Source organism: Protopterus annectens, chromosome 12.part0 (genome assembly GCF_019279795.1).
Source record: "Protopterus annectens isolate FY-2018-M chromosome 12.part0, PAN1.0, whole genome shotgun sequence".
Classification (NCBI taxonomy): Eukaryota; Metazoa; Chordata; order Ceratodontiformes; family Protopteridae; genus Protopterus; species Protopterus annectens.
In genome coordinates this window covers 166,949,048-166,974,351 of record NC_056746.1, presented here as the reverse complement: position 1 = coordinate 166,974,351, position 25,304 = coordinate 166,949,048, and the positions used below count along the sequence as shown (strand labels likewise).

General features: G+C 44.1%; 1 protein-coding gene across 5 annotated transcripts in view; it reads right to left on the bottom strand.

Annotated features, from left to right (window-relative positions):
* The window catches only part of TSC2 (TSC complex subunit 2), a 3,048,576-nt gene that overhangs the window by 1,352,775 nt on the left and 1,670,497 nt on the right, over positions 1-25,304 (bottom strand). The window lies entirely within an intron of this gene.

Sequence of the window (25,304 nt, the reverse complement as noted above, 5' to 3'; positions counted from 1 at the left end):
CTCTAAGTCAGTAGAGGAAACAAACCAAAGAACACGCAGCCAGTGATTCTTGGTCCAATAAGACAGGGGGATGGAGAGTGGGACGCAAGAAAGAAGGCGAGATGAAGACAACTAACATGGAACGTTATGGTAGGTACATAACTTCTTTATGTTAAGTTGTCTATCTCGCCTTCATTCTTGCTGGTTGGGACAGCATCCCTAGCACCTACAATCCTGGGTGTCTCATTGGTACAGACTCTTCAGAACGGTGAAACCAAAGTCAGCTCAGCTCCTGGAGACCATATCGAGCTTGTAATGAGAAATAAAGGTATGAGGATTTGCCCACGTAGCAGCTGCACAAATAGAATCCATGGGCAACCTAGATTGGAAGGCTACAGAGGTGGCCAAGGCCCTAGCAGAATGACCTTTCGGTTTGATAGGTAACTCTTTGATCCTTAATTGATACATGAAAGTAATAGTGTGAGACAACCACCTGGATAAGGTCACCTTGGAAACTGGGAGACCTTGTTTGCCTAGAGCATAGGAAAGGAACAGTTGGTCTGACTTCCTTATTTCCCTAGTCTTATGCAGGCAAAAACGCAATTGTCTATGAACGTCCAATTGGTGTAATTTGTACTCTGCCTTGTTGATGTGGTTAGGGAAAAACACAGGAAGGTCTATAGATTGGTTTAAATTATTTTCTGAGCAGTCTTTCGGAAGAAATGAAGGATTAGTCCTCAGAGCAACCCTGTGCTTATGAAAAACCAAGTATGGAGGACGAACACATAGTGCCTGAAGTTCAGAGACGCATCTGGCTGAAGTAATAGCTACCAGAAAGAGTGTCTTCCAAGATAGAAACTTAATGGAGCAGTACGCTGCTGGTTCAAAAGGGGGCAGAGTTAAGGAAGTTAGTACCAAATTAAGGTCCCAAGGAGGAGGGGGATCTCTCACTGGAGGCCTAAGGAGAGTGGTCCCTCTCAAGAAAGCTTTACAGAGCTTATGAGACATAATGTTTGAATTTGACAACCCAACATGAAAGTTAGAAATGGCTGCTAATTGAACCCTGACTGTAGCAGAAGCGGACCCGGAATGAAAAAGTTGTGCTAGGAACTCCAGAATTTTGTGGACTGGGGCTGAAAAGGGATCTACGTTCCTAGCCTTTGCCCAACAAGAAAAACGTTTCCATTTACTAGCATAAGTTCTTCTGGTTGTGGACTTGTGAGAGGAGACAATCTCACGTATAGCCGGGGAAATGCTGGGAAGCCTGGCTAAGGTTGGAAGTGGAGCAACCAAGCTGTGAGCTGGAGAGTTTGGAGGGATTGATGTAACCCGCCTGATTGATGAATCAGTAGGTGTGGAATCGAGTCCAGAGTCCAGGGCTGATCGAGAAGGTAATGGTGCAGGAACGGGAACCATATCTGTTGAGGCCAGTAGGGGGCAATGAGGATCATTTTGCAACCCAACGATATTGCTTTCTGTATGAGTTTTGGAATCAGGGGAAATGGAGGAAAGGCATAAAGAAGTCCCTGAGGCTAATCGTGGACTAGAGCGTCTCTGGGTGAGTGACCTGGAAGTAGAAGAAGGGAGAAGTAGTTGCTGCATTTGCTGTTGAAGGGGGTGACAAAAAGATTGCAGCAATGGTGTCCCCATTTGCGGAAGATAATATCTGCAACTTCCTGATTCAGAGACCACTCGTGAGGCATGAGGATAGCTCTGCTGAGCCTGTCCGCTATGACGCTGAACCTCCCAGGGATGTGCGTCGGGAGGAAATCGCCCACTGCCTCAGTCTGAGTGCTTCTCGACACAGGGGGTAGGACTTGGTTCCGCCCTGCTTGTTGATGTACCACACCACTGACACGTTGTCTATTTGAATTGCAATGGTCCCAGAAGGAAGAGAGTCCTGAAGGGCTTGCAATGCTAGGATCACAGCTCTCATTTCTAGGACGTTTATGTGCAGATGGTACTCGTGAGGCTGCCAAGTGCCTTGGACTGTCCTACCCTGATAATGCCCCCCCATCCTATTAGGGAGGCGTCTGTGGTCACTGTGGCCACCGGAGGGGGCTGAATGAAGGGTCTGCCCTGAGTCACTAGTGGGGAGACCATCCACCAGGAAAGGTGCCTTTTGCATGCTTCTGTAATCATGATCATGTGAGACATGGGCAGCTGCTGGCAAGACCACTGCGTGAACAGAAGCCAATGAAGGATCCTCGTGTGAAAGCGGGCCAGTGGGATTAGAAAAAAGGCTGCTGCCATGGAACCCAGAGTCTGAAGTATGAACCTGACTTGGATTCTTTTGCTCTGCATTAGAATTTGTAGTTGCAGATGAATTGTAGACACCCTTTCTAGCGGTAGCCTTGCGGACATGTTTCTTGTGTCTAAGTCTGCTCCTATGTAGGTGACAGACTGACAGGGCAACAAGGCAGATTTTTTGAAGTTTATTGTAATGCCTAGCTGGGAGCAGATTGTGATTGTGTAGTCCCTGGCTTGAAAAAGTTGATGCCTGGTAGTAGCAGTGAGGAGCAAGTCGTCTAGATATGGAAACACTTGGAATCCTCAACGTCTCAGGTGAGCCGTGACCACTGCCATACATTTGGTGAACACCCTGGGGGCTGTGGTGAGACCAAATGGCAGAGCTTTGAACTGGTAATGACTGGCTCCCAGCCGGAAGCGAAGAAATCTCCTGGAGCGCCTGTCCATCTTGATGTGGTAGTACGCATCCTGAAGATCTATCGAGCACATCCAATTGTCCTGACCCAGAAAGGGTAGAATGGACTGTAGCATGACCATCCGAAACTTTGTTCTTTGTACAGACCTGTTTAGTCTGCTGAGATCCAGAATCGGTCTCCAGTCCCCTGTCTTTTTTGGTACCAAAAAGAACCTTGAGTAAGTTCCAGATCCGTGCTGGTCTGCCGGGACTTCCTGGATGACTCTTTTTCTAGCAGTTCTGAAACTTCTATTACTTGGTCCTTCAGATTGGGTGGAACATCTGGAAGGGATTTTCTTGACGGTAAGGGGGGTTGACAGAAGGGAATTTTGTAACCTCCGGAAATAATGGACCGTACCCATCTGTCTTGTGTTAAATTTAGCCAGGCTTTTGGGTACAGTGAAAGTCTTCCCCTGTCTGCCTCCAGAGGCGAGCAGCCAGGCAACCCTTCAGGAATGCTGAAAGGGCTTATCAGAGAAAGATTCTAATCTGTTGCCCTGGTTCTGCGGACCCCCTCTGCCACAAGGGCGGCGTCTGTTATTGTTTCCCCCTCTGCCCCTGGAGGAAAAATCGCTACGTGTCGGGCAAGGCTCCCTGGGATTTTTGGAACCACATTTTGCCATTCTTCTAACCTTTGGGGTACGGTCTAGAAGGAGTGGAAAAACGGACTCCCACGGCAGAGAGAGAGTCTTCCCTTCTTGCTCACACATAGTCAAAGTGTCTTTCACCTGTGGTCCAAAGAGAAAGGAACCATCAAAGGGGTGTTAGTGAGTGAAGCTCGAAAGGGTTCCGCAAAATTACACAGTTGCATCCATGCATGCCTCCTAAGGGCCACACCCGTACCTGCGGCTCTACTCGCACCATCGGCTGCATAGGAAATGAGCCTCATGGAGGAGTTAACTACAGAATTAAGCGTCACCAGCTGGGAAGCTACTTTAGCTGGAGCCCCCTCAGCTGATGGATCTTGAAGGGTATCTCCGAGCTCTTTAAGGAGATCCCTCTGAAGCCAGGTAAAATTACATAAGTAGTTCAGTGACCTCATAGAAAAGGTCGCTGAAGTGAACATTCGCTTCCTGTATCTGTCCATCGTCCTAAACTCCTTGTTAGGAGAATGGACAGACGAAGAGGTCTCCGCTAACTCTTTTTTGGTGGCTGCTGCTACCACCATGGCATCAACAGAAACACCTTTGGTAAGGTACTGTTTATCCTGGGGTGCTGTGATGAATTTGCCAGGTCTCCTGGGAGTTGGTTCTACTGTATCTGGAGCTGACCAAGCCTTTTGAGCCACCACTGACATAAGTGGATTGAAAGGTGGAGAAACCCAGGAGGTGGAAGGTCGGGAACCGAACGCATCCAGAAAAACAGACTCAAGCTCGGTAGGGGTTAGGGATTCCAGTTCCCCCTCTGCTTAAGCATTTCTAGGATGTCCAAGAAGGAAACATCTTCAGAGGGGGATCTCGGGGACCCTTCCGAATCATCTAAGTCTGTATCAGAAGTGACAGACTCAGGGGAGTCAATGTGCTTCCTTCTTGCACTTCTTACGAGGGGGCTCCTCTGAATGATCAGGGGAGGCCTCAGAAGAAGAGGAAACACCCAATGGGGTGCCCTGGAGCGCTGGTTCCCTACGCTTGGGGTCTGGAGGAGGAGCAGAGGTTGGCACAGGCACTACAGGGGACGGAGCCGGTGGGGCCGATAGTGGAGCTGACTCAGTGGCCAGCAAACTTATGACATCAAAGGCGTCCCTGCCATGATGCAGAAAAAGCTCCGGTTCAGAGGAAATTGAACTCTTTCTACGCACCAAGGGAGATGGCTCCGAGGCCGATGTAGGAGCCGAGCTCACCTGCACCGAAGCACCGAGGGGGAGAATGGGGTCGGACAAGGGTCCGATGCCACTCGCCCCCTCAGAGCCGATGAGGGAACCCCGGCGCCCAGATCCCTCGACGGACGGCACCACCGAAGGGATCGGAGCTGACGTCGGAACCGAAGGAGATAGAGTTATCGGAGCAGACGGTTCCACTACTCGAACCCCAACGAACTCCGGCTCCGAACTCATTGGAGTCGGAGGAGGAACATCAGGAGAAGTGGATGGAGCAGACACCTGTTGAGGAGGGCTGGACAACATCCTGGCAAGTGCCTGTGACTTTAGTAACCTACTGACTACTCTCTCCACATCGTGATCCGACAGCTTAGAGGATCGAGATGAGTGAGAGGATCGGTGACTGCACTCGCTCTGAAGCAACGGAGACCGAGGAGCCGAACGTACCGATTCCAGTGAAGGGGACCTCAGCCTCTTGTGGCTCCACGAAGGCTCCGAAGTTTTCGATGGAAGCAACGGAGACCGAGGAGCGGAACGTACCGATTCCAGTGAAGGGGACCTCAGCCTCTTGTGGCTCCACGAAGGCTCCGAAGTTTGCGATGGAGCTGACGGGGAGATAATCGGTGCCAGCCGGAACCGAAGTAGAAGGTAGAGTCTGAACCGAGGATGGCTCCGAACTTGGAGCCAACGGCTTGGTAGATTTAGGGGATTTCACAGGCTGAGAGCTCTTGGCCGGTGAATCCTGGGGTTTTAAAAGACCCCTAAGAATAAGCTTATTCTTACGCTCGTGCAGGACTCTTGGACCAAAGGCATGGCAGACAGAACAAGAGTCCTGCAGGTGCACAGTGCCTAAACAATAGACGCAAAAAGTGTGCCCATCTGTCAGAGACATTTTCTGACAGCATGAGTCACACTTCTTGAATCCAGACACTTTGGGTTCCTATGACATCCTGAAAGAAGGAAACACCAAATACAACAGCAGCTACCAAAGCAAAATACAGTCTACACAAAAAACACAGTGTACTACAAGACTATAGCTAAAGGGTTTGTTTTTTTAAATAGGAAAGCCTCTAACTTAAACCGCTAGCCTATGGAAAAAAAGGTAGAAGGAAAGCCTCTAACCTAAACGGCTAATCTGGCAAGAAGAGGATAGGGGGGTGGGGGAGAACTCTCTAAGTTAAATGAGTTCTACAAGGAAAAGAAGGGATACTAACAACTAAACACTAGCTATCACAAAAAACAAGACTAATCGTTAACAATAAAACGGTGAAAATATAGAATTACAGAGTAAGAAAGTTGTACAAAAAACTTTATACGAGCCTGAGACAGAAAAACGACACCTCGCAGCTGAAACAGAAAATGAGATCTGGGTAGCTATCGCTAGGCATCATGGGATAAGGGGTAGCCTCGAGCCAGTAAACAGCTCTAGAGCTATAGAAGATGGCCGAGTCGGAGCAGAGGATCGGCTCCGATCCCAACCAGCAGGAACGAAGGCGAGATAGACAACTTAACATTCATTGTTTCCAGACTGTAACAATGTTGACTCCATAAACTTTTTAGGTACCATTGAAGTTTCCTCATATGCAGTCTCGCATATGGAATTATTAGAATGCAGGATGCCATGAACCCCAAAGCCTGCAGAATTTGTCTTGCAGATAACTGGGCTTTTGTTGCCATTTGAAGTATGTTGTCAGTTGCTTTTGTTTGTCTGGCGTAAGGTAAGCCATCTGGGCAGTTGTATTCAAGCTTGCACCCAGGAATGTAATTATTTGAGAGGGTACCAGTTATGATTTCTTTATGTTTATGGTGTACCATAGGCATGCTAGAAGCCTTTTCACAAATGCCAGATGTTGAAGAAGAGTGTCTTTGTCCTCTGCTTGAATGAGACAGTCGGCCAGATAAGGATAAATTTGAATGCTTCTTTGTCTGCAGAATGCAATTACTGGTGCCAAGCACTTTGTAAAGACCCTGGGCACAATAGATAAGCCAAAGGGCAGTGCAAAGAATTGGTAATGCAAAAAAACTGCTTTGAAGCGGAGGTATCTTCTGCATGATTCCCTTATTGGGATATGCAGGTATGCCTCTAAGTCTAGAGTTACTTAACCAAGCATTCCTGCCTAGCATAGCATAGCAGTAGCTGCTGTAAAGCCAGCATTTTGAATTTTGGAATGTCCAGGAACGTGTTCAAAATCGATAAGTCCAGTATTTGACACCATGAATTGTCTTTTCTGGGTACCAGGAAAAGTCTTGCATAAAAACCTTGTCCTTTTTCCTTTTCTGGTACTGGCTGAATAGCCCCCATATCCATGAGGGACATGACTTGTTTCTGGACCTCTGCCCATTGTTTTTGTGGCAGATCAAGCCATCCATTTGGAATTGGCAAAGTATGGAAATGAAATCTGTACCCCTGGGATACTATGTTCAATACCCACTTGTCTTGGGTAATTAACTGCCAATTTTGAGCATGAAGTGCTAGTTTTCCCACCAAGGGGGCTGCCAAAGGTAAGTGTTTGGTGATGGTAGAGGGAAGTCATTGAGACTGCTTACTGTAGGGTTGTGCTTTGTTTCCTCCAGTTTTGGAGGTGGAGGCACCCCATTGCTTTGACCTGTAAGAACCCTGTGATTGGTATCTGGAGCCTTTTGAGCGCCTGGATTTGCCTCGATTGGCTCTGTTGGACACAGGAAAGGAACAATTTTTTGTAGGCCAGTGTCTACTGAACCTGGGTGGCTGCACTTGCAAGAAATCTTTTACAGTTTGCATAGATTTAGCTTTGTCTTCCATTTTCTTTAAAACCTCTTCTGCCTTATTACTAAACAGAGTATCATGCTGCAAAGGGGCATCCAACAATTTAGCTTTAACATGATCGGGTAGATTTTGCTCCTTGACTGTCCTGCCTAGATAATGCCCACCCCCACCCTATCAAGAAGGCGTCCGTGGTCACTGTGGCTACCGGAGGGGGTTGAATGAAAGGTCTGCCCTGAGTTACCAGTGGGGAGACCATCCACCAAGAGAGGTGTCTTTTGCATGTTTCTGTAATCAGGATAATGTGAGATATGGGTAGTTCCTGGAAGGACCACTGCGTGAAGAGAAGCCACTGAAGGACTCATGTGGTAAAGCACTAATGGTACAAGAAGAATGGCAGCTGCCATGTTGCAGAACCTGTCTGACTTGGACCTTTCTGCTCTGCATAAGAAATTATACTTGTTGGCGAATAGAAATACTTTTTCCTGTGATAACCTTGCAAACATCTGTTTTGTGTTTAATTCTGCTCCTATATATGTAACAGATTGACAGGGCAACAAGGCAGATTTTTCGAAATTTACTGTAATGCCTAGTTGGGTGCAGGTTGATATTGTATAATCCCGTGCCTTTAAGAGTTGATGCCTGGTGGTAGCAGTTAGGAGCCAGTCGTCTAAATAGGGAAACACCTGGAATCCTTGACATCTCAGGTAAGGCATGAATACTGCCATACATTTGGTGAACACCCTGGGGGCTGTGGTGAGACCAAAGGGCAGCGCTCTGAACTGATAATGACTGGCCCCTACCCGGAAGCGAAGAAATCTCCTGGAGTGTCTGTCCATTTTGATATGGTAGTAGACATCCTGAAGATCTATGGAGCACATCCAGTTGTCCATACCCAGAAAGGGGAGAATGAACTGCAGTGTTACCATCCAGAACTTTTCTTTTTGTACAGATTTGTTCAGTCTGCTGAGATCCTGTATTGGTCTCCAAGTCCCTGGTCTTTTTTGGTACTAAAAAGAATCCAGAGTAAGTTCCTTTATATTTTATCAAAAAGAGAGGGATGAGAATTAACACAATATTATTACCAGCAGCTAAGCCACTAAAGCAATACTGCATAAACAACTGATGGACTAAGGGACTTTATATAGGATCACAGGAAGTTAATAGACTATTGGCCCTGAGGCCCTTATAAGCCAAGCCAAGAGTTTAACCCATGTTTAGACAAGTCAGCACCCAATGCCCCTTGTCCAGCAGGGACAATGGTGGAATCTCAGGAATGCATTTTCTATTTTCCATTAAGTTATCCAGGTTGCTCTTAAAAAGGGGTAAAGAGGTTCTCTGCCTGACATGGTGAGGGTGTCTATTCCACAGATGGGGGGAGTCTCTGGAACACAAATCTGTCCCACCAAGTCCTATCAATATCACAGACCAGGTTGAGACCGCACATGCAGGTTACTATAGTGGACCTTGTCTTGCAGATATGCAGCAGTCCCATCAAGGTGGGGTCCAAGATCACCTTGTATGCCACAGAGAGGTCATCTCTGAGGAGTCTGTATGAAAGTGAGTAGAGGGATAGAGCTTTTAGCATGTGTATGGTAAGAGGTTTGAGGCCCTGGATGCTCCTGGTGAGGAACCCCTGTGGTCTCTCCAGCTGATGCATGTACTTTATGAGGTACAGGCCGAATGGGGCATTGTACTCAATGGTCCTTATAAGGGAAGAATACAGGACGTTATGACCTCTTTGTCCCTGGATGAGATACCCTTACTTATGAGGTGGGCTATGTAGAAAGCTTTCCTTACAACGGAAGCAACATGGTGGTCAAAAGTCAGACTGCTATCAATCTGGGTGCCCAAATCCCTCACAACTGATTGCGTGCTTAGGACATTGTTATTAATGTGATAATTTATGGGGAAGTCACCCTCCCCACAGGGGATAATGATGCATTTTTTGGTATTCAGCTTGAGGCCATGTTTTTGGCACCAGTCATTTATTTGGGTGAGAGTCTCGTGGAGATGATGACAGCACCCAGCTTGCAGACAATCTGCAAACTTTGTCAGCCATAGCCCACTGGTTTTGGCCTGTACTTCAGAAAAGCACATCTCAAATAACAGAGGCCCCAAGTCCAAACCCTGGAATATGCCAGTCATTGTATTATGGGTCTACTGCTTGAGGTGGCTTCCCTTATTTTGACTACGAGGGTTCTATCAGTGAGCCAGTTAGCTACCCATCTGGTAACAAAGATTGGTGCCTAGTTGAGAGAGTTTATCTATTATGCCCAAGTAGGGAATAGTGTTGAAGGCTTTGGCCAGGTCAAGGTAGGTGGAGTGCACAATCTTCCTCTCATCCATGGCTTTGATGACCATCTGAAAGTCTTTGACCAAATTTAATGGACATGACCTCCCCTTGAAGCCAAACTGCATGGGATCAAGTGTTTGGAGGTTGCCAATGTTCTTATTAATGAGGTTCTTAATGATCCACTCCATGGCTTGCTTTTTATAGGGGCAGCAGGCTGGCTGTCAAGGGAAATTACATGCTTTGAGAAAAACATCCCACAATGCAGACAAAACAGGAGGGGCAGGTGAAGGTTCTGGAAATTCCAGTTGTAGCAAATTATTTTCTGAGAAATTGAGATACCTCACTATTTTCTCACTGAAAACATTAATTAATCTTGGAAATATTCACAGATAACAAAAATCCTTCATAGGGAGGATCAGATACACACACACTTCAGAATCCGAAACCTAAGGGAAAAAAATTGCATCCGTCCATTCACTTTCCACTACAGGTTCAATCTCGTATCTCTTCAGGGGAAGAATAATCCCTTTTTCTCTTACCATAAACAGCTAAGAAGAGCCTGCACAAGAGTCTGAGACGAGCCTAAATAATTACTCCTGTCTAGAGTAAATGATAGTTTATCTTTTTTTTTTTTTTACAGGAATTTCTGAAGAAACAAACCCAGTATTGCCAGTAACAACTTCTCAGAGGAATCATACAACATTCTGGTAAGGAGAGGCACTGACCCTACCCCTTCTCCCAAGACTGACAGGAGAGCCCCCCCCCCCCACCAGCTATGGGAGGACCATCCGCTGCAGAGGACATGTCTAACCACTGATCCATGGTGGCCGTAATAAAGGAGGAAGAGTACTTAAACAGCTTGCAACAACATTTAAAGATTAAAAGGACGGACTTTGGTAGTCAATTTACTATAAAGGGGCACAGGCTTGAGACACTGACCTTTAAAGCAACAAGAGGCAAAGGGAAGGAAAATTGGAATAAAATTCAATAGAACGGCAGTAATAAGCCACAGGAATATGACACTAAAGCTTACAGCCCACATTCAAATGTGCAAGCTGTACAGTTCAATAAAAAGTAAATAAATAATCCACCTACAACAAAATGTTTTAGAATAATTCAACTGCAAATGTTTCTTAGTTTTCCAGTTTGAAGACCATTTCTTTTTGCTTAAAAATGCAGCCATAAAGTGTTCTCAATGCAAGCAAGCCAGAATGGCAAGCAACAAATTTCAAGGCACAGTAATATATAGAATTAAGGAATAAAGATCAGAATATAGCAATTAAATCAGTAAAACAGATCTGTACAAACCATACAAAAACAGACGCATGAGCTTGTAAAGCACAACCACACTGACACCAAAGCTTTGAATTACTGATGAGGCCTACCTAGCCAGCTTTAATAAAACCGTTTTAGCTAACGGACAAAATACTTTGGAGAGCTGCTGTAACAAAGCCAGAGGTATCAGACACTAAAAGCTTGCAGTTCACAGTATTTCAGGACTGCAAGCTCTTTAGTTAAAGCAAAATATAATGCAGTCACAATAAAATGCTTTAAAATAATTAAAGTGCAAATCCTGCTTACTTTTCTGGTGCAACGAAAATTTCATTTTTTTTAAAATGCAACTAGGATGTGTTCTCAATCCACTTAAGCAACAGATTCAAGGTACAGCAATTACACAGAATTCTCATTCTCCAGGGCCCAGTACAACAGCCCTACAAGCCCATTTGCTCTCAGAGATTTCAGTGAACCTTATACGAGATCTGTCATCTGCAAATTAGGGAATCCAAATTTTGCTTGAAACCCAACTGTCCGCTATGCATGACCACAGCATCCAAGGGACAAACATACAGTGGGACTTCGGAATGACATGCCTATGTATGTGATGCACTCATAGCCCACTTCATCCATGAAAAGAAAGAACCTGATCCCCACCAGGGATTATAAAACCATGGATAGATGCCCAGAGACAAAATTCATGCCCATAGAAGACACAAGCATACTGTCAGCTCTAACAAGTGCCCAAGCCGCCCGGTCACAGTCAGGGCTTTACCACTCTATGGCAGTAGAAAGTACAGTTGTGTACACTTACCATAAACGTAGATGTTCAAATGTATTCACTGTTGCAGTCATCACATTTGGGTGATCTGCCTGCAGGTAGCCCTCAGCCGGCCTGAATACCAGAGTCTTCGGACTTCTGCATTGGATGCTGTCACCTCTTCCATGACGTCAGGTCGTCAGGGGTATAAAACATGCAGTCGACGCCATTGCATCAGTTTTTCTTGCCCCAGATGTCAGATGCCCCCACAATATGACGCAATTATATGGTATGGTACACCCCCAGCAAAAAGCAAATACACATGATATAACATATGCAAAACAAGAAGGAAAGGTAGAGCCAAGAGAAGTCAAGGGTCTGCAGGGAGGGTAACCAGGACTGCAACAGTGAATACACTTGAACATCTACATTTATGGTAAGTGTACACAACTGCACTATATTCTTTGTGTTTCACTGTTGCAGTCATCACATTTGGGTTGATTCCCAAAGCTAAGGAAGGGTGGAGATAGTTAAAGAGCATTAGGGCCAGAAATCAGGCCCTGTAAGACCGCTGTGGCAAACCTAGCTCTGGATTTAGAAAAGATAGGCAGGTGGTAATGCTTGGTGAAAGAATGTACAGAGCTCCAGGTAGCGGCTTCCAGGATGTCCCTGGTAGGGACTCCTCTGAGAAATGCCGTAGAGGTAGATGCAGCCCTGGTGGAATGATATCTTATCCCCTGTTGCGTAGGTTTTCCATGGTGCTTGTAGCAGAAATTAATGCAATGGGCTATCCATTTGGAAATGGTATGCTTTAAAATGGCCTTCCCCTCTGCCCTGCAGAAAATCTAACTAGCAGCTGGTCAGATTTTCTGAGAAACTTAGCCCTGTCCAAATAGAATCTAAGCTGTCTGTGCACGTCCAGATAATGCAGTATCCTTTCCCCTTTATTTTGAGGATTGGGGGAAAAAGTAGGCAAATGAATGGACTGGTTAAAGGCCACACTAGACACCACCTTGGGCATAAAGGATGGATTAGTCCTGAGGGAAACCCTGTCCGAATGGAAGATAATGAAGGGTTCCACTGCCATGAGGGCCTGCAGTTCAGACACTCTTCTTGCTGAAGTGATGACTAGAAGTAAGGCTGTTTTCCAAGAAAGGAATTTCAACTCTGCTGTAGCAGCTGATTCAAAAGGGGGGGAAGAGTGAGTTTTTCCAATAGAAAGTTAAGGTCCCAGGCTGGGGTGGGAGCTCTCCTGGGGGGGTCTTAAATTTTTGGCCCCTCTAAGGAATTGTTTTAAGAGGGGATGAGAGAAGAGGGGTGGTTCAGTGTTATAATGTGCTGAAATGGCAGAGGCATGAATCTTAATAGACAAGAAAGATAGGCCCTTCTGGAGTATTTCTGTTAAATAATCTAGAATATGAGGTAAGCTGGGCACCGTTGTGCCCATCCCCTGAGCCTGGCTCCAGGAACAGTATCTTTTCTGAATAGGATTTTCTAGTACTAGGCACCCTTGCCTCAAGAATGACATCCAGTACCTGCTTACTGAGGGTTGCTAGAGGTGAGCTCAGGGGATTAGCCAGGCTGCAAGGTTCAGGGTTTGAGGTCGAGGGTGCAGAATCTGGCCCGCCTGCTGGGACAGCAGGGAAGGGGTCTGAGGCAGGTTCCATGGCTGTACACAGTCAGACTGCGCAAAAGTATGTACACCAGTGCTGGTGTGGCCAGTCTGGTGCAATCAGTATTGCCCTTGACTTGTCCTGTCTGATCTTTAGTAGAACCTTTGAGAGGAGAGGCATAAACCGAGAGGCTTTACTAAGTAAAGGACAGGGCATCCACTTTCCAAGCTTGACTGTGGGGAGTTCTGGTGCAGAATTTGTTCAATTGGGGGTTCTGAGGGGAGGCAAACAGGTCTACCTCTGGAGTTCCCCATTTGTTCCTCAAGAGCTTGAATATTTTGGGTTCCAGTTTCCATTCGTGTGGGTCCATGAGATTTCTGCTTAAGTCACCTGCCAGTGAATTTAGTTTGCCTGGCAGGAATTGAGCTTGAAGGTGCACTTGATAGCTCAAGGCTGTGTTCCACAGAGCCATGGTTAGTCTGCAGAAAGGGTAGGAGTGGGTTCCCCCCTGCTTGTTTATATACCACATAAATGTGGTGTTGTCTGTCTTTACCAATAGTTGTCCTGGAAGAATAAGGTCTTTGAAAGTTGTCAGAGCATTCTGTATAGCTAACATTTATTTTTGATTGATATGCAGGTGCATCTGGTTTGGGTTCCATTTGCCCTGAATGCACTGCCCTGCCATGTGAGCCCCCCATGCAGTCTGATGAGTCTGCTGTTAGGGTTTGGGTGGCAGGGGGTAGAGTGAAAGGGAGTCCCTTGTTGTGGTAGCAGGCCTCTGCCCACCAAAGGAACTCTGCTCTTAAACGAGGAATGATAGGAATCATTGTTCCCAGGTACTGAGAATGTTGACACCATAGACGTTTTAGGTACAATTGAGGTTTCCTCATATGCAGTCTTGCATATGGAATTAGCAGAAGGCAAGAGGCCATGAACCCCAGAGCTTGCAGTAATTTCCTTGCAGATAGCTAGGGTTTTGTGGCCAATAGTTTGAAGTAGGTTGTCAAATAAACTTGTTTCTCTGGAGTGAGAAATGCCATCTGGGAAGCTGTGTTCAAGCTTGCTCCCAGGAATACAATCTGTTGGCAGGGTACTAGGTGCGATTTCTTCTCGTTGATGGTGTACCCCAGTGAGGTTAGAAGTTTCTTTACAAATGCCAGGTGTTGTAATAGCAAGTCCCGACTTTCTGCCTGAATCAGGCAATCGTCCAAGTATGGGTAAACCTGAATATTAAATGCAATGGCTGGAGCTAGACACTTTGTGAACACCCTGGGCACAGTAGATAAGCCAAAGGGAAGTGGAGAGAACTGATGGAGCCTGCCCTGAAACGTAGGTATTGTCTGCAGGATTCCCTTATTGGGATGTGCGGGTAAGCTTCAAGTCTAGGGTTGCCAGCCAGGCATCCTTGGCCAGCATAGGAAGAAGCTGTTATAGAGTAAGCATTTTGAATTTTGGAACCACCAGAAAGGTGTTGAGAATAGACAGGTCCAGGATAACAGTGTTTAATACAAAACCTTGTCCCCTTTGTTCTGCTGGAACAGGCTGAATAGCCCTGATACTAAGGACAAAGATTACTTGTTTTTGGACCTCCAACCACTGATTTGGGGGGGGAGGTCTGTCCAACCACTTAGGGTTGGTAGTGTGTGGAAGTGGAATCTGTATCCTAGGGAAACTGTTTAAAACCCATTTGTCCTGGATAATGAGTTCCCAGTTTTTTTGCAAGCACGGCAAGCTTTCCTCCTAAGGGAGCAAGTAGTCGAGCAGGGCTTGAAAGGGTTAAAGTTGTCATTGTGCCATTTTTCCGTAGGGGGGTGGCTTACTACTCCCTGCTTTGGAAGTGGGAGCCCCCCACTGCTTAGATCTGTGCGTAGCCTGAGACTGAAGTCTTGGTGGTGTGCTGTTCCTGGGTTTGGACTGAGAAGGCCTGGAAGGGACTGGAAAAGACCAGTTCTTTGCAGGCCAATGCCTACTGAATCTGGGAGGCTGTACTTGTAAGAAATCTTTAACAGTTTGCACAGATTCAGCTTTTTCCTCCATCCTTTTGAAGACTACTTCTGCTTTGTTGCCAAAAAGGTGGTTTTGGTTTAAGGGTGCATCCAGTAATTTAGCTATAACATGATCTGGCAAGTTTGGTTCTTTTAAGCCAAGCATGCCTTCTAAGTACAGACCCAGTGACAGCAGCCCTGCAAGATGCTGCTAAAGCATCAAAACCACATTGCAAAGTATGCAGAATGCATTAAATCTTGTAACTCTGTGTTCAGCACAGTCATGAATCAACATCATTTTCTGTTTAAGTAGTCCCATAATAGGCTGCTGATACTTTAACATATGAAACTGGCAATTTAAACCCCTAATGGTCAAGTAGCAGAAGTGTATACCTTCTTACCCCATCTGTCTAAAGCTCTAGAGTCCCTATCAGAAGGGATAGGATTTTTGGCAGTAGTAGCCTTAATGACTTTTGGTCATTAGGAAATGGTCTCTTGATCCGCAGTAGGATTCTTGAAGAGGAACTTGAGAGTCAGGTACTCTGTAGTACCGGTCAGGTTTCCTGGGAGCTGTAGGCAAAGTGTCTGGGGTAAGGCTAGATTCCAAGAAAACATCATCTACAATAGCCAGAAAAGGAGAGATAGCTAGAGGCCTGTGTTGAGGCAGGAGTAAAAATTCCCTAAGTCTCTTTTTGGACTCAGAATAGTCCTGGCTTTCTCAGCGGAAATGCTACCTAAGGGTATGCAAGGTTTCACCAAAGGAAAAATCTTCTGGAGGGGAAGCAGAGGGAATGGAATACTCTGCATCAGAATCCTCATAAGTAGATAAGGGCAAGTCCTGGCAATCAGAAGGAACTGAGGTATCAGATTCCTAATATGAAGAATCTGAAAGAAAATCAGTTCTACATCTCTTAGAGGGGGAAGGCTGGCTTCCCCTAATTAAGGTAATAAGGTCGTCAGCCATTCTAAGCATTTGTTTTTGAGGCATATGGGCTTGAGTATGCAGTTTAGTCGTCAGTTTTCTAGGCGTAGTGCGAGCTTTAGGCCTGAGGAATTCTGTATTTCTAGCTTGAAACAAAGTAGTCTGTTTAATATGAAAGTCTGTAAGCCTCAATACACCCTCAGAAGCCGGTGCCTGCACAGTGGCTCTGGACCCATCCAAGGTAGAGACATCCGCAGGTTCCCTAGTCGAAGAAGCATCTCGCGGCATACTGGACTCCGAATGGGTCTTAGTAGAGGCCTGTGAATCTGTAGTAGCGGTTATCAGGGGCTGCAAAAGTGCCTCACTGAGTACCGGCGGACTGGTGACTAGCTTAACGGAAGCGTCATCGGCAGTTTTGGACCTATGCAGTTTGTCTCTGTATTTATCCTTCCGTTTTTTCAGAAGATCTGTAGTCGGATGGCTTAATGAAGCCAATTCGGAGTACGGAGATCGAGAACGAGAGTATTTAGCTACAAAAATAGCCTGACGACAAATAGTTCAGGCGTTGAATAAGGCACAAAAGTGACAGCAAGGGATGTCGTGGTCTTGGCCTAAACAGGTGATGCAGTAACAATGAAAATCTCTATGAGGTATTTGCTTTCCACAGGCAAGACAATTGTTAATTTTTTCTGACATCGTTTAGAGCAAGAAAAAAGGATCCCCAACGGGGTACTTATCTTTTTGAAGACTTAGGTTCTGAAACTCAAAAATGTAAATTTCAGGAGTCGGCCGACCGGCACTTGCGAACTGCTTCTGCTTCAGGTACCGCACAGCAAGAAAGATTGATGTAATGGCGTCGGCTGGATGTTTTATACCCCTGATGACCTGACGTCATGGAAGAGGTGACCGCATCCGATTTAGAAATCCGAACACTCTGGTATTCAGGACGGCTGAGGGCTACCTGCAGGCAGATAAACCAAATGTGATGACTGCAACAGTGAAACACGAAAAACATCTAGCTTGGTTTTATAAAGCTGATGCAAAAAGGCAACCACACTGCTCATGATTTTTTTATTATTTTTTCAGAAGCTGCCACAATACCAGATGAGGAAGCTATTATGGAGAGCGTTTCCACCTATACTGATGTCAGAAGCAGAACTCCAAATGATTATTTTTCAAAGATCAAGAATATGGTTGAGGACCCAATGACCATACTAAACATTCTCCAATGTCACCTGATGTTCAATAAAACTTTTTTTTTTTTTTTTTTTTTTTAATATTATGCATGTTTAGTGCAACATGAAACATCTGGCACAGATTACAATCTAAAATGGTGTGCTCAAAGACCAGCATTTTTAGAGAACCAATGACCCCTATCAAAATGTAACAATTCAGATTCGGGGGTGGATATTGTTTTTATTGCTTTCTTTTTTTTTTTTTTTTTTTTAACTGTGTATAATTCTAATGAAATGACAGTCACAAAATAACCAGCCATTCTGAAGATGACTCATTTGTTGAAGCATTCTAAAAACCTTGAATTGCAGTATTCCAACCACAAAGAATCATATTTACTGAAAAATACAATGAAACTGCATATGGAAATCAAAACTGATTGAAAGTGATTTGACGAAAATCAACTTTAAAATGAAATGATGAAATGCAACAGAAAGAATGCAACAATCACATGAAAAAGAAATCTGAGCTCCATGATGACAAGCAGCAATTGCAGCAAGGCACATAGCTCATAGTAACACTGGGAGCCTCATGGAGACAGGTTCTCACACAAGGCTGCTTTCTACTTAACCCTTGTAAGCACAAGAATGAATGCATGCGCTGACAGGACAATAGCAGCTTAGTGCTTTCTTAATATCCCATATATTGACAGCATTTAATCCAACCAATTCTATCCCGTGCAGTCAGTGTTCTTGTACTGGAACTTCCAGTTAATGAATGCTGCATGTCATCTGTATGCCTAGTAGTACTTCCAAGTGTGCTCACCAAGAAACCAAACAGGCCACATTATACACATTAACATGCAGCAAGGTTTCTTCTCCAGGATGATATAAATGACAGTGAGATCCTGTTACAGTGCTCCATTAGGGTTATATATTTACTGATGCCTCATCAATAACCAAAACTGGAACAAACATTCCCGGGCATCATAATTAAAGAGCAGCATATTCATTTGCATATAATAAAAGATAACACTTACTCATAGCTGCAAAGAACTGTTACAACAGCATAGGTTTTAAAGATACAAAAGACATGCTTTGGTGTACTTAATAAATCCCTGTCAACATACATTAAGCTATATGAGAAATACAGTTTCAGCATTTTTACTGCTTCTAAAAAGGTACTGTGCTTAAAAGGGCTAATATTTGTTCAAATGAACAGCTGAAGATGGATCTGTTCTCTGTCCTAGAAAAACATGAAACTACATTAGCAGAAAGCTATGCTTATCCCTACTGCTAGTCACTTCATGACACCTTTTTGCATTTCAATTCACCAATCGATTTTCAAAACAGAAAAGGTATTTCCTACTGGCAACTACTACTATAAACATTTGGTCTCCAGAGCACAAAGTTGTTTTCACTCTTCAAAGAGGTCAACCCATCTTCAGATTTGGACACTGTTGATAAATGAATGCCTATAAAGAAAGTGGTGTCTCATTTTCATCTTTCCCTGCCTGAAATGATGTTAAAGACAAAATTTCAACTGCCGTCCACAGCCATGGTTACCAGTCTATACACTTCATTAGGGGTGGGGGTGGGTGGAATGTCTGCTAACTGACACACACAGAAAACAAGGGTTATGGTATAACTGCAGATATTGGGAGCAAAATCACTACTGTGGTATAATTCAGTACATGTGGGAATGTCTGCTAACTGACACACACAGAAAACAAGGGTTATGGTATAACTGCAGATATTGGGAGCAAAATCACTACTGTGGTATAATTCAGTACATGTGGGAATCACTCAAAGGGAGATGTCTCCTTTCTTGATGTCCTCAGAAGCCTTGGACTCCTTTAGTAGCCCAGGATATTGTCTGGTACACGGTTATAACAGACAGAAGACTTAACCATTTTCAATTCCTCCTTCGGCTGAATGCCCACCAAGCAGATTTGCCCTTGTTTTAGAGGCCAAAGCAAACATCTCCTGTTTCTCCCCATCCTGTAAAGCCCCTTGAAACAAAAAAAAAAAAAAAAAAAAAACAACAAGAAAACTTCTCACCCTACTTCCAGAGATGCTACAGTAATACGATTAAGACAATGCTGGAGGTCCCTCAGAGAACGGATGCTTGGAAAAAATATAGTAGTACTGGTAATGATTATCTTACTGCCTCCAGACCCCACCCTCTTAGAGGTGACGTTGTTCCTGGAAAAGGGACTAGGATGATTGGAGCCTATACTGCAGCAGATGTCCTACTGAAATGCCCACTGTTATGGGGAGCATACTCAACACAACTTTACTGTGCTCTCTGTAGGTGTCACTGCTACAATATAATTCATTATTTATGGGAAGTGTATTGAAGAAGTGTCTGTCCTACAGGAAGGAGAAAGATTACAGCATATCCTTTAATAAGGCTGTCGTAAAACCTGCCTTGTTTCAAGACTGATGACCAAGCTTACAGTACTGGGAGAAGGTTCCTCACAAAAACTCTGAGGCAATGCATTCTGAAAGTAGGACATTGTCCACATACAGTGGGTCATAACTGTCCTCACCACATGTTTTTTACTGCTAACAGCTTGCTAGCGGTTTAGATATATTTTACCTAGAGAGAGGTCTGCCCTACTTGCCTAGCATATCAGAAACTATTTTGGTCTCCACTTCCACTCTGTCACCAATTTACTTCACAGTTCAGAGCCTGTGGTCACTACATCCAGCCATGACATCGATATTGCAGGAGCTCTGCCACAAAGTGCAACAACCAAATGTTTTCTCTTAGAACTTTGTCACTGTACAGTGTAAGCAAGTTTAACATGAAGAGCCTTGTTGTGTATTAACTAGTCAAACACGTTTGCTCAGTGCTGGTAAGTAGCTGTGATATTCCTCCCCCAAAGGAATAGTCCTTGCCCTCTTAGGACCATTTACTAAATTGATCACTGTCCCTTCTCATGACCAACAGATTACACTATATATGCCAGTATCTTAGTCTCCCAAGCTTCCTGATTTCTGCATTCAGTAAATGAAATCAAACCTATTCTACTTTTTCTTAGCTTGTTGACTGCTTTGTGCTGGCTATAAACTGATTGCGCTCTGTAATTACTGACCTAAGGGCAAGACGGTCATTGTAGTAGAATGTACTGCTAAATCTCCCCTCCTTTTGGTCTCCACTTCCACTAAGCCACCATCTTCCTTCATACTACAGGTGTGTGTCATGAGTTATTAAATTCATATTTGTTCTGTAGAAGAATGAAAAGACGTTGGCAGTATGCTGCATTTGTATCGATTTCATTCAAGTATTCAAGTCACATAAGCTTTATGTATGTTCAGCCTGTGTTCTTTAACAAATACATATGCATACAATGTCAGTTGCTGGTGTTTATATGTTTACCAACTGAAGGTTTTATACTGTGCTTATCAGTGTAGTGATGTGTTATAAGTTGCTCTATACAGCTCTATGCACTGTATTACTGTGATTCTCAACCAGTATTCCTTCTACTAAACTTGTTTTGACCGTACATTCATAAACTTTCTTACCATCTCTGTACTCTTACAATATCCCATTATAATGCAATGACTTACAGTGGTTCTTCCTCCATTTCTAGGAGTAAGTATTGGCTTTACTGCTTCAATATAAATTATAGTTTTTGTAGAGTTTTTATCTTTTCTTTCTTTGCAGAGCCTGTGGTCGCTACATCCAATCCTGACCCTGATTTTGTAGGAAGTCTGCCACAAGACCCAACTCCAGAAAGTTTTCACTGAGAATCAAGGTTAACACAAAGACCCTTGCTACATGCCTGCCCTGTACTGGAAAGTGGCTGCGATATTCCCCTCCAAAGGGGCAGTCCTTGCACTCTTAGGTACACGTACTAAGCTGGTCACTGTCCCTTCTTTTGACCAACAGATTACACTTTATATGCCAGTATCTTAGTCTCCCTAGTTTCCTGACTTCTGCATTCGGTAAATGAGAGAAAACTCGTTCTACTTTGTGCTAACTTGTTAATTGCTTTCTGCTGGCTATAAACAGATTGCTCTCTGTAATAACTAACCTGAGGGCGGGAAGTCCACTATCCTCCCTAACCCCAATTCATAATCAACCCCTCGTACTTTATCATCATAATTCCCACATGCACATTTCACTTGTGACACCACTGCCCTAACCCTCCCTAACAACCTTACTACTATCATACAAACACTCGTTTGCATTTTTCTATTTCCCAACTTCCATTTAACATGCAGCATCATTCCCAACACTTCTCCCTCTCATACAACTTTGCACTACATCCACCATTCATACTTGGACCCCTCCACAACAGTACCTATCTTATTCTAAATTTCAACTTCTGTACCTTCCCTGATTAACCTTAACTACTTCCTATCTTAATTACACTGAGCGTCTTCTGTGTGGAGGCATGCATGAATGGGTGTGCCTTCGTTGAAGGTTGTGCATCAGGGCTGGTAACACGGCACGTAAACATCCACTACCAAACACTAGCGGACCGGAGTTCCGCTGTTGCGACCCCTAACCGGGATAAGCCAAAAGACACAACTCCTCTATATTTTAAAACCCCTCTGTTTCTCATTTCAGAAACATTAGAGAAGTTACCAAGACAACCTAACACTCTCTCTTCCTAGAAAATACTTTTCTACCAGCTTTCAGACTCCACCAATACTAGACATCCAACAGCCCTGCAACTTCTTAATCAATACTTTTCCACTACCCAGTATCAATGAAACACAGATCCCTCTACTTAATCAGGCTGCTCCTCAGCTTATCCTCTATTCTGCTCCTCCCACTGGGCCATCTGTCATCCTACTACGAGTCTATAATTGCTCAACATCTCCCAAATACTGTCCCAGCAACCTATCCATACTTCCTCCTTACACACGCTTTCAAAATCTCACCAAACTTAATTAACAGCCCTCACCTTTACTACAAATGTAGACAGATGAACTCCATTTCAAATCAAATCAAAATAAAACTCTATTTCAACTTGAATCAAAATAAAACTAAGTGCAAAAAAACAAATAAAAAGAATCAATAATACTTCAGTATACTATAATTTTCGTAGAAGAGATTCACCTTAATCCTGTCTACACCTACCACAACTAACATTAAAACAATTCTCTTCCACACACTACTCTAAACCCACAACAGTAGCCTCCAAACCCCAGTAATCTAACTTCAGCTGCCATAAATATGAGAAGCACAGGAAACAAAACTACTGAACTACACACGCCTGGATTATCCGACACAACCTGGATATTGTCTCTAACTAAAACTTGACTTAAACTCAGCATAAAGGACTCCATAATTACAACCCCCTCGCCCAGTTATATCATCATCTGCAAGGACCACAGAAACGAAAGGTGGTGGCATTGCTTTAATTTTTCCCAGTAACTACCATATTTCCCCTACAACAAACCAATACCAAAATTCAGATCAGCAGAGCTTAATACTTTCCTGAAAACAAACAAATGTCGAGAAAAAAGAAGTTGCATCTTACTATAACGTTCCATCTGTGTTGATTATTCATTCATTCATTACATATGGGTTCGGAACCAATCCTTGGTTCCGACTCAGCCATTTTTCCAAGACTACGCCAGACAGAAAACTCTCGAGCTAAGTTTTTCCCATAGTGCTCCTCTTCACATTACCTCAGATCGAGTTTGCCTAGAAGACAGGGCAGATTATAGAGAGAAACCGGAGCTTTCTCTGAGCAACTTCCTCATCAGGTTTAAAGTACCATAACCAAACCTCCAGGAGTCTTAGGAGGGGGATGGTGGGAGGGATTGTAATGAATGCATGAAGATCAACACCACCAATGGAACGTTATACTAAGACATAACTTCTTTATCGGATGTTGTTAATCTTCATTTATTCCTTACATGTGAGACAGAGTCCCTAGCTACCTTGTTTCCTGGAAAGTCTTATGGAAGAATGTACCTGAATACCATTGAACTAAAAGCAGCTCTTCCCCTGGAGACCATGTCCAATTTGTGATGTATGATAAGTATGAGAAGACACTCATCTTGCTGCTGCGCAAATGTCATCCATGGAAGCTGTGACGACTGGGAAGGGATGGGTGAAGGCTGCCAGCCTAGTCATTTGATATATAATTCTGGCATTTGCAAACAAATGTAAAAATACAGGCATGTTCTCTTGAGTGTAAAAGAATACTGTGAAATGTGGAACTGCAAAATATGTGACAACATGCACTCTTACTGGCCCAGTGATGCATGTTGTGACACTTTCATGTTAGAATTTGGCTCCAGTGAATCTGGATAAAGGTTTCATGCCCATTGTTTTAAGACTAAAGTTTATGACCAGAATTTACATGTGGATGGTGCTTTATTGCTCTGGTTTCTGCTAGAGTGTATATGTGAAATGCCTTGCATTGTAGTTTACTGAGCATGTGTTAGCTTGCTAAATAATGCAGTTTGTCGCCTGAGAAAACCTAGGTGTCAAAATAATGTAATTTGGGAGGGCCTCAGCAGAGCTGTTGGTTAGTGTTAAAAACAATTGCTCAGTGAGAGACTGAAAGAATTTTGATCTTGGATATCTAACTCAGCACTCTACTTAAGCTCACATGTAAGTTTGTAGCACCTATGATTTCTTGTAGGAATAGTTAAAGCTAGTAAAGATTAATTAGGTATTTTTCTTTGAAATCAGTCCTGCCCTACTGTATTATTTTAAGTCTGTGTGATCTCTGAACTCTTACATATCTCTCTGGTGTAGTGGTTTTGTCTTGTGTTTTAATCATTTATTATTAAATATTTTTAAAACCTTCTACCTGTGGCTGGTTTATGTAGAGATAAGCTCTAGACTACATTGCATATTTATAGAGGTTATTGCAATAGGCACTCTAAAGTAAGCCTTGACCGTTAGTCATACTACCATTAGATTATAATATTGCACAGTAATAATTAGACACCCTTTTAAGGACCTTTTAGTAGCGGATATTAACTAGGTGGTAGCAGTAATTCCTACCGTATATAGTTTGGGTAAAGGGACACAGTTGGAGAATCTGTGTCAGCCTTTCCCAGGAGTGTCTGTGAAGTTGTATAAATACTTATCTCAACGTGTGTGTGTATATGTCATGTCAGCTACTTGGCAGGGACATGAAACACTGGTTAGACAGAGAGGGTACTGGAGGTTCTAGCTTGCCCAGTTAGGCTGAGACCTGGACCGTACAGCTGTGCCAGTGGGAAGTCTTATTGGGGACCTAGTGAACAAGGGTGCAACCGGCCCCAGACTGACTGTGATCTCTGTGGGCACTTAAGGGAAATTGTACTTTATTGTGTGCATTAGTTATCCTTTCCTCTCTTCTATGAGACTACCTACCTGGTGTAAGTGGTGAGGATTGAGGCTCCTTGATTGCTGGGCCAGAGCACAGTCGTCACAAGTGTTTGGCAGTGGTGGGATCAACTTCACATACTAACTGGCTTGTAGTGGTGTGGGTAGAGTGAATTCCTGTAGCTTATGTACAGTGATCTCTAAAAGTGTTTTGTACTCTAAAACAGCCACGCAGTGTATATTCAGAGTTCAGATCACAATTGTTTTCTTTTGTTACCTTAGTGTTAGTCAGGGTGAGCAGGCAGCATGTCAGCAGAAGAATATGGAAAGCTGACAAGGAGCCAGCTGGCGGATATGTGCCAGGCTAGGGGACTGGTGCATGGACACCTGACTAACGCAGACCTGACTGCAGCCTTGGTTACAGCTGCATCAGAAAACAGCAGCTTTGAGGACAATCAGACTGACAGTGGAGATGCAATATCCTCGGAGAATGGACAGCTCAACCTTTCTGCAGTGGACTTAAAAATCCATCTGGAGCTAAAGAGATTTGAGTTGGAGGCCAGGTGTATGGAACTAGAAGCAGCTGAGAAAATGAATGGCAGAGGAGGCATGAAAGGGAAATGCTGACTCTTCGCATGAGTCATGGAGGTAATGGGGAAGGGAGTAACTGGACCCCAGAAGCACAAAAGGTCAGTACATTTCTTCCACAGTTTAAACGGGGATAATTTTGATAGCTTCATTCATATGT